Raw genomic sequence first — 11,058 nt, forward strand, 5'->3', positions numbered from 1 at the left:
AGAGAGATATACAGTAGTAAAACAAAAAAAAAACAGAAAAAAAACAAAGTTTTAAAAGGTTCGCGAGGAGCGAAAAAGCAAAGACGTGACAGTAGTTTACACGGCCATATTCTCAATAGGTAGACATTCTTCTAGTTTGACAGAGAAGAATTTGAAAAAAAAAGAAGAAGGAAGATCTCAAAAATGAAAAAAAAAAGGGGGGGGACTGTTTCTTTCTTTATCGCCCTCCACCACCCCCGTTTCTCTTCATCTCTCATGTCAACCTCAAGGACTCTAGTGTCGCAGATGTTTGTAAAATACTGCCACCGATCATTGTTGCACAGTGTTACTGACTACTGAAAAATGGTTTGATGTATTTACTTTAAGATGAGTACAAAAAAAAGCAAAAAAAAAAAGAACAAAAAACTGGAAAAAAGACATATTGTGTATAGCCTTAGATACAAGTCATCTGTTATTGCTTCTACAAAAAGCTATGTAGCTGTGCTAGACTTATAGGACGTAGGGTTGATTTTATTTTTAATTTTTATATGTACTGTACATTAATGCCTTCTCCATTTATTGATAAAAAAAGAGGAAAAAAGATGACAATCGTCTCCTGTGCTGCAAACATATTTGCCCCCATATATACAGATTCCATTATGCATAGAGGGACTTTATCCTTTCTTTTTTTTTCCATTTGTTTTTGGTTCTCAGAAGTATTTTGCACTGTGATAGTATTATAAATCCAACCTATACAGTACAAAACTAGCTAAACTAACTAAACTGAAGGTGTGTGTTTGTGTGTCCCTTGGCATTGTGAAATGTTTCTACGTCATTTTTTGTGAACCCAGAGAAAAATTCTAATGCGGTATGTACAGTCCAAATATAACCTTTTTTTTTTTTTGTTTTGTTCTGTTTGATCAACCTCTATACTGTATGTGGCTTTGACAAATTGTTACCCCAGATTTCTTTTTTGTATGCAAAATCCCCCCTTTTTTTGCCCCCCCGCCCCCCGCAGTGTAGGCCCGTCACTGCTTCAGCCCGGGTGATTTTCAGTGCTCAGATTCCAACTTGAGAAGAGTTTCTCCTGCAGTACAGCCTCAGATGTTTTGTTTTTTATTTGTTTTCATTTTAATTTCATTTTTATGTAGATTACGATTAACCATACTTTCAATTTCAATATGCCAGGAAAAAGAGGGGATTTAAAAAGTAAAATAATAAGAGTGTGACATATGAAAAGTGAGAAGTAATGGTTGTAGGGAAATGTAACAGGGTGTTTGAAGGGAGGAATTCTGGGAATGGGGGGTCTGAGTAAACCAATCAGACGTTTCCTGCTGGAGGCACTGACCAATCAGATGACTGTGTCTCAGTTTCTTGGCCCCTATCTCTGTTTTCCAGGGGTGTAAAGATGAGAAATTAATGGCAAGAGTCACGCTTGGGCTCTCTCCTTCTCTGAACCAGCTATAATGAGCATTCCACTCCACATATTATGTACAAAACCTGTCTTGTGAGCTGAACACTCTTTATGTTTCGCTGTATCCTCATGGCAGATGCTTCGTTTTGTAACTACTGAACTGTACTTATAATAAAAATAAAATGTATTCAAACTAAAAAAAAAAAAAAAAAAGATTGTCACAGAGCGACGGCCTGTTTCATGTTTTTAATTTCTTCATTTCTGACAGAGCGAGAATGAGCGGGGGGTGGTGGTGGTGTGTGTGTGTGTGGGGGGGGGGGCGAGCCGACATGTCAGAAGCTGGTAAACTGTTTGGAGAGTAGTCCATCAGTTCCAACACAAGTTATTATCTCGCCGACAATTTGATGGCAAAGCTTCACAGACTGTGATCATGATGTCGAATACACACAACTAAATGACTAAGGTAGATGAGAAACAATATGGGGATGTGTGTGTGTGTGTGTGTGTGTGTGTGGGGGGGGGGGATTCACATATTTAAATGACAGCGCATCACATTCAGATAGAGAACACGTGCAACACGTCTCTCTCTATCTCTGATCTCCATCCAGTGTGTTTGTGTTATATTCAAAGTCTTTGTTTCTACTTGTATTTTTGACCGACCCCTCCCTCCTTTTACTTTTGTTTTTAAACTTACAATGAATCTGCTTATAGACTCATAAAAGGCAGTAGATAACGTGACACTATGCTTTAATATCAAATTCAAATAAGTTTTATTGGCATGACACATCAGAAATCTATATTGATGAAGCAGTACAGAAGATTACTAACATCGACAGATGATTACAGATATACAATATCCAAATATCAAAAAACATATCAAATACAATACAACATTACAAGCAGATCTGTGTTATTACACACAGGGTCTAGATCAGAGGTGTCAAACTCATTTTAGTTCAAGGGTCACATACAGCCCAATTTTATGTCAAGTTGGCCGGAAAAGTAAAACCATTGCAAAATAACGTATAAATAATAATATAGGATATAGATGTAATATCATTTTACTATAATAAACCATCTATTTACAAAACAGATGAACAGCCTGAGATGTCTTAAGAAAAATGAGCAATTTCAACATTATTAAGTCTCAGTTTTTTAAAATAAATAAATATGTATTCAATGTTTTTTTTTAGGAAATTGTATTCTGGTCAGTATGAAAAAACCTCAGCATTTTACATGACTACTCACACTTTACTCCTGAAACCTGGCATCATACTTACGTAACGTTATCCAGTGGGCCTGAATAGCCTTAGCCATATGTTTGACAGCCCTGGCCTATAGCGTTTGTATGCATATATCTAAACATCAAGGTAATATTCAGTAGCAATAGTGTAAATAATGTCTGTGTACAAATGTATAAATGTATAAAAATCCTGCATTCAGTATCTTAACCCTTACATACTGTTCATATCCTGACTCATAATAAGTCTCTACATCAACTCACATTCATAAATTCTCCATCAGTCATTAATAAATGTTCGATTAAACCCCCTGTTTAATAAATATTATGAAAAACAGACATTTACAATCACTATTTTATGGTCCAGGAAAACAATTTTTAGAATATGATGAATACACATGTTTTAATAAACACAGGTCAAATGTGTACATATGCATCTATAAAAAAAAATGTATCAGCTGCACAGACATTTTAAAACATAATGCAATTTTTTTTTAAATTGTGTATACTGTTTCTCACAGTAGAACAACTCTGGCTAAAAGAAATGTGTATAGGGTGTTTTTACCGCTCTCAAATGTAAAAATGGGTCAGATTTGACCCCGGTTAAGTAAAAGACCCCATCACTCCTCACTCCATCCTTCTTATCTTAACCTTCTTCTATCTTCTTTACATGAAATCGGTCATTAACTAGATCGCCTCTTTACAAATGTATCACAGTAATGCTCATAATAAAAGACATTTCAAACTACTTCCGAAATCCTCTAACCTTTTCTAACAGAAGCCAAACGGTCACCAGTAAGACTCACTTTTTCAATTAGTTTTGTAATGTTTGTGATTAGAGTTGAGGGGCAGCGCTGTGATTCGATCCTGTTTATGTCATAAACCATGATAAATCATGAGCATTGTTATGTCTAGGCATGGGATTTGCTCTCAGTGGTACAGGCTGGCAAATGAAAGCGTCTCCAGAATGTCTTTATAGAGGAGCTGCTTGTTTTTTTCCCTCTTTCTTTTTGCTTTGTTTATACTTCTATCATTACAAAGGCAAAGGTATCTTAACAGTCAATTTAATTATATTTGTTCCTTTAGGTTCAGATTAACCATCAGAGTAAGAATGGGTTTTAAAGAAAGGTAGAAATGAATGTCACGTGTGATGAATCAAGGTTAGAACTCTACTACTGAATGTCATTAACACCATACTAATACTAATGTGTTTGTGTACAGTATATAGTGCACATCTGTAGGGGATGTATACATTTTATCATCCTAGTAAAAATGACAAGTGTGGGAGATTCACGAAGTTACCTCCACCACTAAGTTTCCTGCCCACACACACACACACACACACACACACACACACACACACACACGCCAGGGCCACTTCAGCTGACTCTGCTTTTCAAAGGAAGAAATATTTTACGGTTTCATTTCCCCCCCCTCTGTGGTCCGAAACCTGATCCGCCCCGGCGTTGATGGAATCCGTATTTGTGTTAACCTAACGTCAGGACCCCGAAGGGCTGCCGAGCTGCCGGGCCGCTGGGAGGCTGCCCAGGTCAATGCCTGACTAATTTTTAAACGGATCAGCTGCACCGCACCAGATGTGGGGGCCTCCTGCCACGAAACCCCCGAGTCTGTTCCCAATAAAACCCACATCCGGAGAAAGTAACTGTTTGACTGGTTTATATCTACATGCTTGCACACACACACACACACACACACACACACACACACACACACACACACACACACACACACACACACACACACACACACTCACATGCACACAGACACACACATTAAAAGAAGAATGTTTTAAATGGCTGGATATGAGATTGATTAGGGAGAATCAGGATATTACTTGCTTGGCCTCTGTGTGTGTGTGTGTGTGTGTGTGTGTGTGTGTGTGTGTGTGGGTATTATGTAGTGTACATGTTGTGTGCATGTATGTTTGTATGTGAGGGCATGCATGCATGTGTGTAGGTGTGTGTCTGTATGTAATGGCTCACATGTGCCTGATTAAAGAACACATTAGGTCATCTTTCATTCCTTCCGGCCTGTCGTGTGTGTGTGTGTGTGTGTGTGTGTGTGTGTGTGTGTGTGCGTGCGTGTGTGTGTGTGTGTGTGCGTGCACGCGCTGGTTGCTATACGTTGTTTAGCTGAGCAATTTCAACATTTGAAGCGACCTCTTTCACAGTGTGATGAACACCGCTCTTTGCCCTTCATTTAACTTCCTCTCTCGTCATTTGCTCTGTCTCCCCTCCTGTCTTTCAATTCTCTCTCTAATCTCTCTGTCTCTCTCTCTGTCTCTCTCCTCAGTATCCATTTCCTCTCATTTTCCTCCACTGCATGTTGTGCAGCCGTGTGTGTAAGCCCATGTTTGTGCGTGCGTGCCCGCCTGTTGTATAATTGTGTACATGCGCGCGCGTCTAACGTGTGGATTGATGTTTTTAAGATGACGCTCTGCAGCGGTTGCAGTGTGCCAGCATTTGGTTGGTCGTAGGGCAGATGGTGACCTGCAGATGAACCCGTCTTTCTGCTCATTTGTTCAGCTGCCTCTAATTTTCCCTCCTCCTTTACATTACAAGTGCTGGGATCCTGCCGTGCAGTGCTCAGGTTGTGCCACTAGAGGGCACAGCAGACCAGGTTTTGGTGCAGAGCTGATAGAGGATCCAGTCTGTCTCTGAGGTGTTTTTTTGCATGTTGCACTGCAGAGACGATCATGGAACGTCAGCAGTGAGTGTTTGATACTTTACTGGAAATCTTTCACCTGACACAGAGGTCATGTTTTTTTGTTTTGAGGAGGTGTTTTTTTCGGAATCTTTTTGTTTTTTTCTATAATTAAAAAACAGAAAAGTGGATATTTTATAGACTGAGAATATTTTCTTAACATTTAAATATGACCATTTGTAAGAAAATTTGATTATAGATGAATAAAGGATTTATTTTTCAGCTATTAAACATTTATGGTTAAAAATGAAATTTAGGCAAAAATAACTGAACATTTAACTAGATGTTAAATTTTTTTTTTTTTTTTTTAAATCCAACATTTCGAGATTTTATTTTTATTGTCAGATCAAACCTGTCTATAGTTCGGGGTACTTGCAATCATGACATCAGTATTTCTAAAATACTGGCCTTCACCAGCTTTAAAAAGGAGGGTGAGACACTTTACTAAATAGGAAGTCATTCTTTTGTGCATGTCATTGCTCGCTTCCTTCCTCTTTGTTGTTCCTCTGCTTTCTTTCCTGACTGATCCAGCTGTTGCTCTCTCTCTCCACTTTCTTTGTCTAATTAGAAGGTCAGACTATGTTTCCTCTGTGAGTTCACAGCTGGAATTGTCCATTAGTTCACTTTTAGTTTTTGGGAGGATGAGGTGAAATCAGGGTACGCCTTTAAACTGCTTTTATTTCTGCTTAGAGAAGCATTCTGTGTGTTGGGGGTTGGGGTTTAGGTTTTCTTTTGTTGTCTAGAATTTTGTTTTGCTTTTAGTTTTGTTTAATTAGGTTTAATTTGACACCATCTGTGTGTCCCTTTATCTCATATTTGTGTTCATGTATATCAGTATTTCATTATTCTAAACAACCCAGCAGAGGGGGGGAAAAAGCCCAAGACATCCATTATACCACTGTGAAATGAAAAGAAAGAAGTTGTGTCAGGCCGAGATCAAAAATTCTATAAATAAACATTTTTGATTTAAATTTTTTTTAATTTTATGAGTATGTCAAATTTTAAATAAAGCCTTTTATGGCTTATTTATATCCACTTAACTGTTATTTCAGTTACAAATAAATATGAAATAATTTTTTTTTTTAGTCAGTCGACTGAAAGAAAATTAAACAGATCATTTTGATCATTGATAAATCATTGAAAATGGTTTAGAAATTAAAAATGCCAGAAACTTCTAAAAATGTGCTGCTTTTCTCTGATTTAAATAACTATAAACTCAAAATGTTTAGGTTTGGGACTGTTGGTCAGAAAAATTCGCTGATTTTAAAGATCAACATTCACTTTTTTTTTAATTCAAAGCTCAAATCATCAAAAAATCATCATCAGCCTCATAGATAATGACAATAACTGTTATTTGCAGGCCTGATTTGAATCAGAACATATACTAACAAATGCTAATGTGACAGCTTGTCCCCTCATTCTCATGCATCCGTATGTTTCCTGCTGAGCATCTGTGCTTATGTATGTGGGTGTGTTTGAACGTCTGCACGTGTGTCCGCGTGTGCCCAGAAAAGTGTGTATCTCTGTGTATGTGTGTGTATGTTTGTGAGTGTGTGTGCGTGCTGTATGCAGGACTACTGTGCTATGGTCTCCCTCTCTTTTTCTCTCTCCTCAGCTCTTATGAATCGATGATCATGTGGTGTAAGGGAGATAGATGGCCTCCAGCTCCATCTTGTCTCCTCTAATTGTAAAATATTAGTTACATTAGACTCTGGCCCATGATTAATGGAACTTATTTGGAAGGTGGACTCTCTCTCTCTCCCTCTTTCTCTCTCTCTTTCTCTCACGCACACATACTTTCTTTTCTCCCTCTCTCTTGGTTACCAATGGTCTCCAAAGTCTCTTCCTCAAAGAATTGAGTGATTTCACTTAAAGCGGACAAATAGGCTTTTCCCTCTGGTAGAGAAAGAGAAAGAGGGAAAAGAGAGGAGGAGAGGAGGAAATGAGGAAGGGAGATAAGAAAGAGCAGAGAGATTATGAAGAGAGAGAGGGAGGAGGAAGAGGGAGGAGGGAGGGGGGGGGGGGTAAATAACAGCTCTACCAGGAGAGGTATTAAAAAGTTGTGTGGTGTTGTTTGCATCTAAAAGAATTTAAGCTCCGCGCTGGATAATGCTGCGTTAGATTATTCTGGAGACGTGAAACATGGTCAAGTGTTGATCGTGTTTACAAGATGATCTCTGTGAAAAAGGGATATTTTAGTCTAATGCTAATGATACCTGCATCGCTGAACGCAATCCAGAGAGGAGCTGGAGTTCACATTCAACATTATGAAGTGTGCACAACAAGTTTTATTCTATTTGAGTCAGTTGTACAAAGTAAGAGAATGAAGAAACGCACACACACACACACACACAATACAAACACACCACTCCAGTCTCTCTGTTGATAAGACACTGCTGTTCTCTTAACACCTGCTACCAGCAAACACAGCTGATGCATTGATGGGCATGTGTTGGCTTCTTTATTTCATTTGTTTGATTTCACATTTAGATGTGATTAGTACATGGCTTATAATATCTTGCAGTGCGATCAGTGTGTGCATTTTATCCAGGCTGTCAACCACACTCAGCTACAAATATAATATCTGCATATATCATAGCGATGTCTCCGAGGTCACGGTAGAGACAGGGATGCTTAAGCGACGTGGACACAGCAACGGTTTCTTAATCACACTAACACAGCTCCATCTACTTCACTGACCTCTTTATTCTGATTCTTGATGCGCATATCAAGCCAGCAGTGCTCACAACTCACAAATCAACTGCTGCTAGTTTGGATCAAAATTCCCAACACAAATAAATCAGTAAGGCTGTTTTTAGTCTTACAGTAGAGTAAAGACTAAAACAAAGCAAAGAGAAATATATTATGTGCATACCTCTAGTAACCTGTATGCTTTTGACACATCTGGATATTTTAAACATTACTGTAATGTCAAAGATGATATCCAGCATATTTGACGTGATGTGTTTGCTCCTAAAATCAATACTTTTATTCTGAAGCTGCTGGTTATGAAGCAGCTTTAATGTTATTTGTAAAGCAGTTTATTTTACAAACTACTGTTGACGTTACTCTTTACATTCACATGTTGGACGCACATAAACCCATAAATGCTGCTCACTCATCCATCAAGCGTTCTCATAGGTCAGCATGTTGTCTTGAGTTTTTTCTCCTGTAAATTCTGGGGTCATTCTTCACTTTCTAACTGAATCATGATATTCTCATGTGAGCACAGAGTAGCTATCGTCCTACTACCTTCATCTTTTACCGAAGTAAAAGATAACAGTATAAGTGGAATATCATATATGTTATATATTAGGTTTTTAATAGTGATGCGTGTGAGAAGCATTTAAATGCTGACCAGCTCAATCAGGGGCTAATTTAAAGTATTTTATATTATGTAAATATGTATTACAATATTGCAATATGTAACAATTCAATATGTAACACTGTAGCTCTGACTGTTGACCGCTGAGCAGGTCCACCTCAGCGCTTCAGTCAAGGGCACCTTGGCAGCTGAGCCTAAACATAGAGTAAAAGCATGAAGTTTCATCACTCACATCTCCAGCTGTTCTTTGGTTCCTGAGCATTAAAACCAGAACCTCATAGTCAAAAATGCTTCAACATCCAGACTAGTGCTGGGCTGTTGGGGCCCTTCATTCAAAGGACTCATTGAAGTCCTCAGAAAGTTTCATTCAGCTAATTCAAATCACTAAGAATGACAGTTTTCTTCTCACAAACAGTCTTAACAGTCGACAGTTAAATTATAAATCAGCAAGAACAAAGTTTTCCCCCCCTCTTGGGGTCCCTGCGACAAAATCTTGAGTGTCTCAGTGTGTCTGCCTGTGTGTCGCTCTGTGTTTTCTAACTATTTCCATAACTTTTAACTGTTATCGCTGTGTGTTGAGGTCAAAGGAAGTTCATGATGATTAATGCAGCAGAGCAGCCGATGCTCTTTGTGTCAGAATGTGAGTGAGAAGCAGGTGGCCGGCATATCTATCAACCCCCACTGCCCTCCATTTCTCTTTTTTTTTTTCTTTCTCTTTATTGCTGAGAGACATGGATGACAGCCTACGCACACACACAAACACAGATACAGACGCACACACACAAGAGCGTGTACACACACACACACAAACACAGATACAGACACACACAAGAGCGTGTACACACACACACACACACACACACACACACTAACTCACAGATGCGGACACACACACATGCAGTTGGGCATCCATTATCTGTGTACAGTGACAGGTCAGCAGCAGATTGTGCCTCCCTCAGTTCAGCAGGGACTCTGACTGAGGAAAAATAAGGCGAGGGGGGATGTCTGCTCTGCACACACACACACACACACACACACACACACACACACACACACACACACACACACACACACACACACACATACAAACACACACACTCCTCACGTACAAAAAACTATGGTCTCAGTTCTCAGGGACAAGCTGTGAACCTTCACAAACGAGGGTGAACAAGGGTACAAGTGAGTGAATGAACCCTCATTCAGTTAAAACATGTGAAACAGTGAATGTAAGAAAAGTGAAATGAAGCAAAATATGAAAATGAGACATAATGAATGAACGAGTGAGAGAGCACATGACTGAAAGAGTGTTTGTTTAATTGATAATATATTGAATGAATGAATGAGTGAGTAAATAAGTGAATGAGAAACAAAGGAGAGAAAATGTCATTGATGGGGTGGGTTAGTGAAAGAAAGAAAACAGGTAGTTGAGTGAGTGAGTGAGTGAGTGAGTGAGTTAAGACATTGCATATAAGAAAATATGATTGAGTGGACAAATGAAAGGATATGTGAAAATGAGACAATGAATGAATAGGAATAGGAATGAATGAGTGAAGGAAAAACATGCCTGGAAGAGTGTGTGAATGAATGAATGAATGAATGAATAAATTGAGTAATAGAATATTATGTCTGTGAGTTACTGAGCAAGAAAAATAAATGAGGGATGTCCGATATTATCGGCCCTCCGATATTATCGGTCGATATTCACTTAAAAATGTAATATCGGGAAGTATCGGTATCAGGTTTTTATAACCGATATTTGTTCTGTAGGCTTCAGCATTTCCGAGCCTGCATGAACGCAGCATCGGACGTTTACCGGCGCGCGCTTGATGACATTTAACAACAACAACACGCTAGCCTCATGGGATGCTAACCGTGGCTAACAAGTTCATAGCGTCCACCACCATGTACACGATCACACAAACAGAAACGAGGTTACCCTCCTCGTCATTTTCTCTGTTATGCTTTCGGCGAGTCGCCTCTGTGACGTCACCGTCAGAGTCCGGTGGGTCCTATCTGGGTCATATCTGGGTCCTACTCTGCTATGGAAACACACCAGCTGAGAGGACCGAGTGAGAGGAAGCTCCTATAAAAGGTCCCGCCTCCAGAAAAGGGGCTTATGTCTGTGGTTTGGAACTATTTCCAAGTGTGTCCTACGGATAGTAAATTTGTAATTTGCAATGACTGCAAAGCAGCATAATAAATATGGCAGTGCCATATTGGCACTTTTTTCCATAACTTAAGCTGAAGTTGTTCTCTTATTTTGCACAGATGCATTTATGTATGCATGCAGTGAGGCATCACAATAACATTAAGCATAATGTGTTAATTAAACAGTAGGAGATATGTTATGTTGTTAACTAATAGTTTTGGTGTAAA

This window comes from Scomber scombrus, chromosome 1 (genome assembly GCF_963691925.1).
Source record: "Scomber scombrus chromosome 1, fScoSco1.1, whole genome shotgun sequence".
Taxonomy (NCBI): Eukaryota; Metazoa; Chordata; class Actinopteri; order Scombriformes; family Scombridae; genus Scomber; species Scomber scombrus.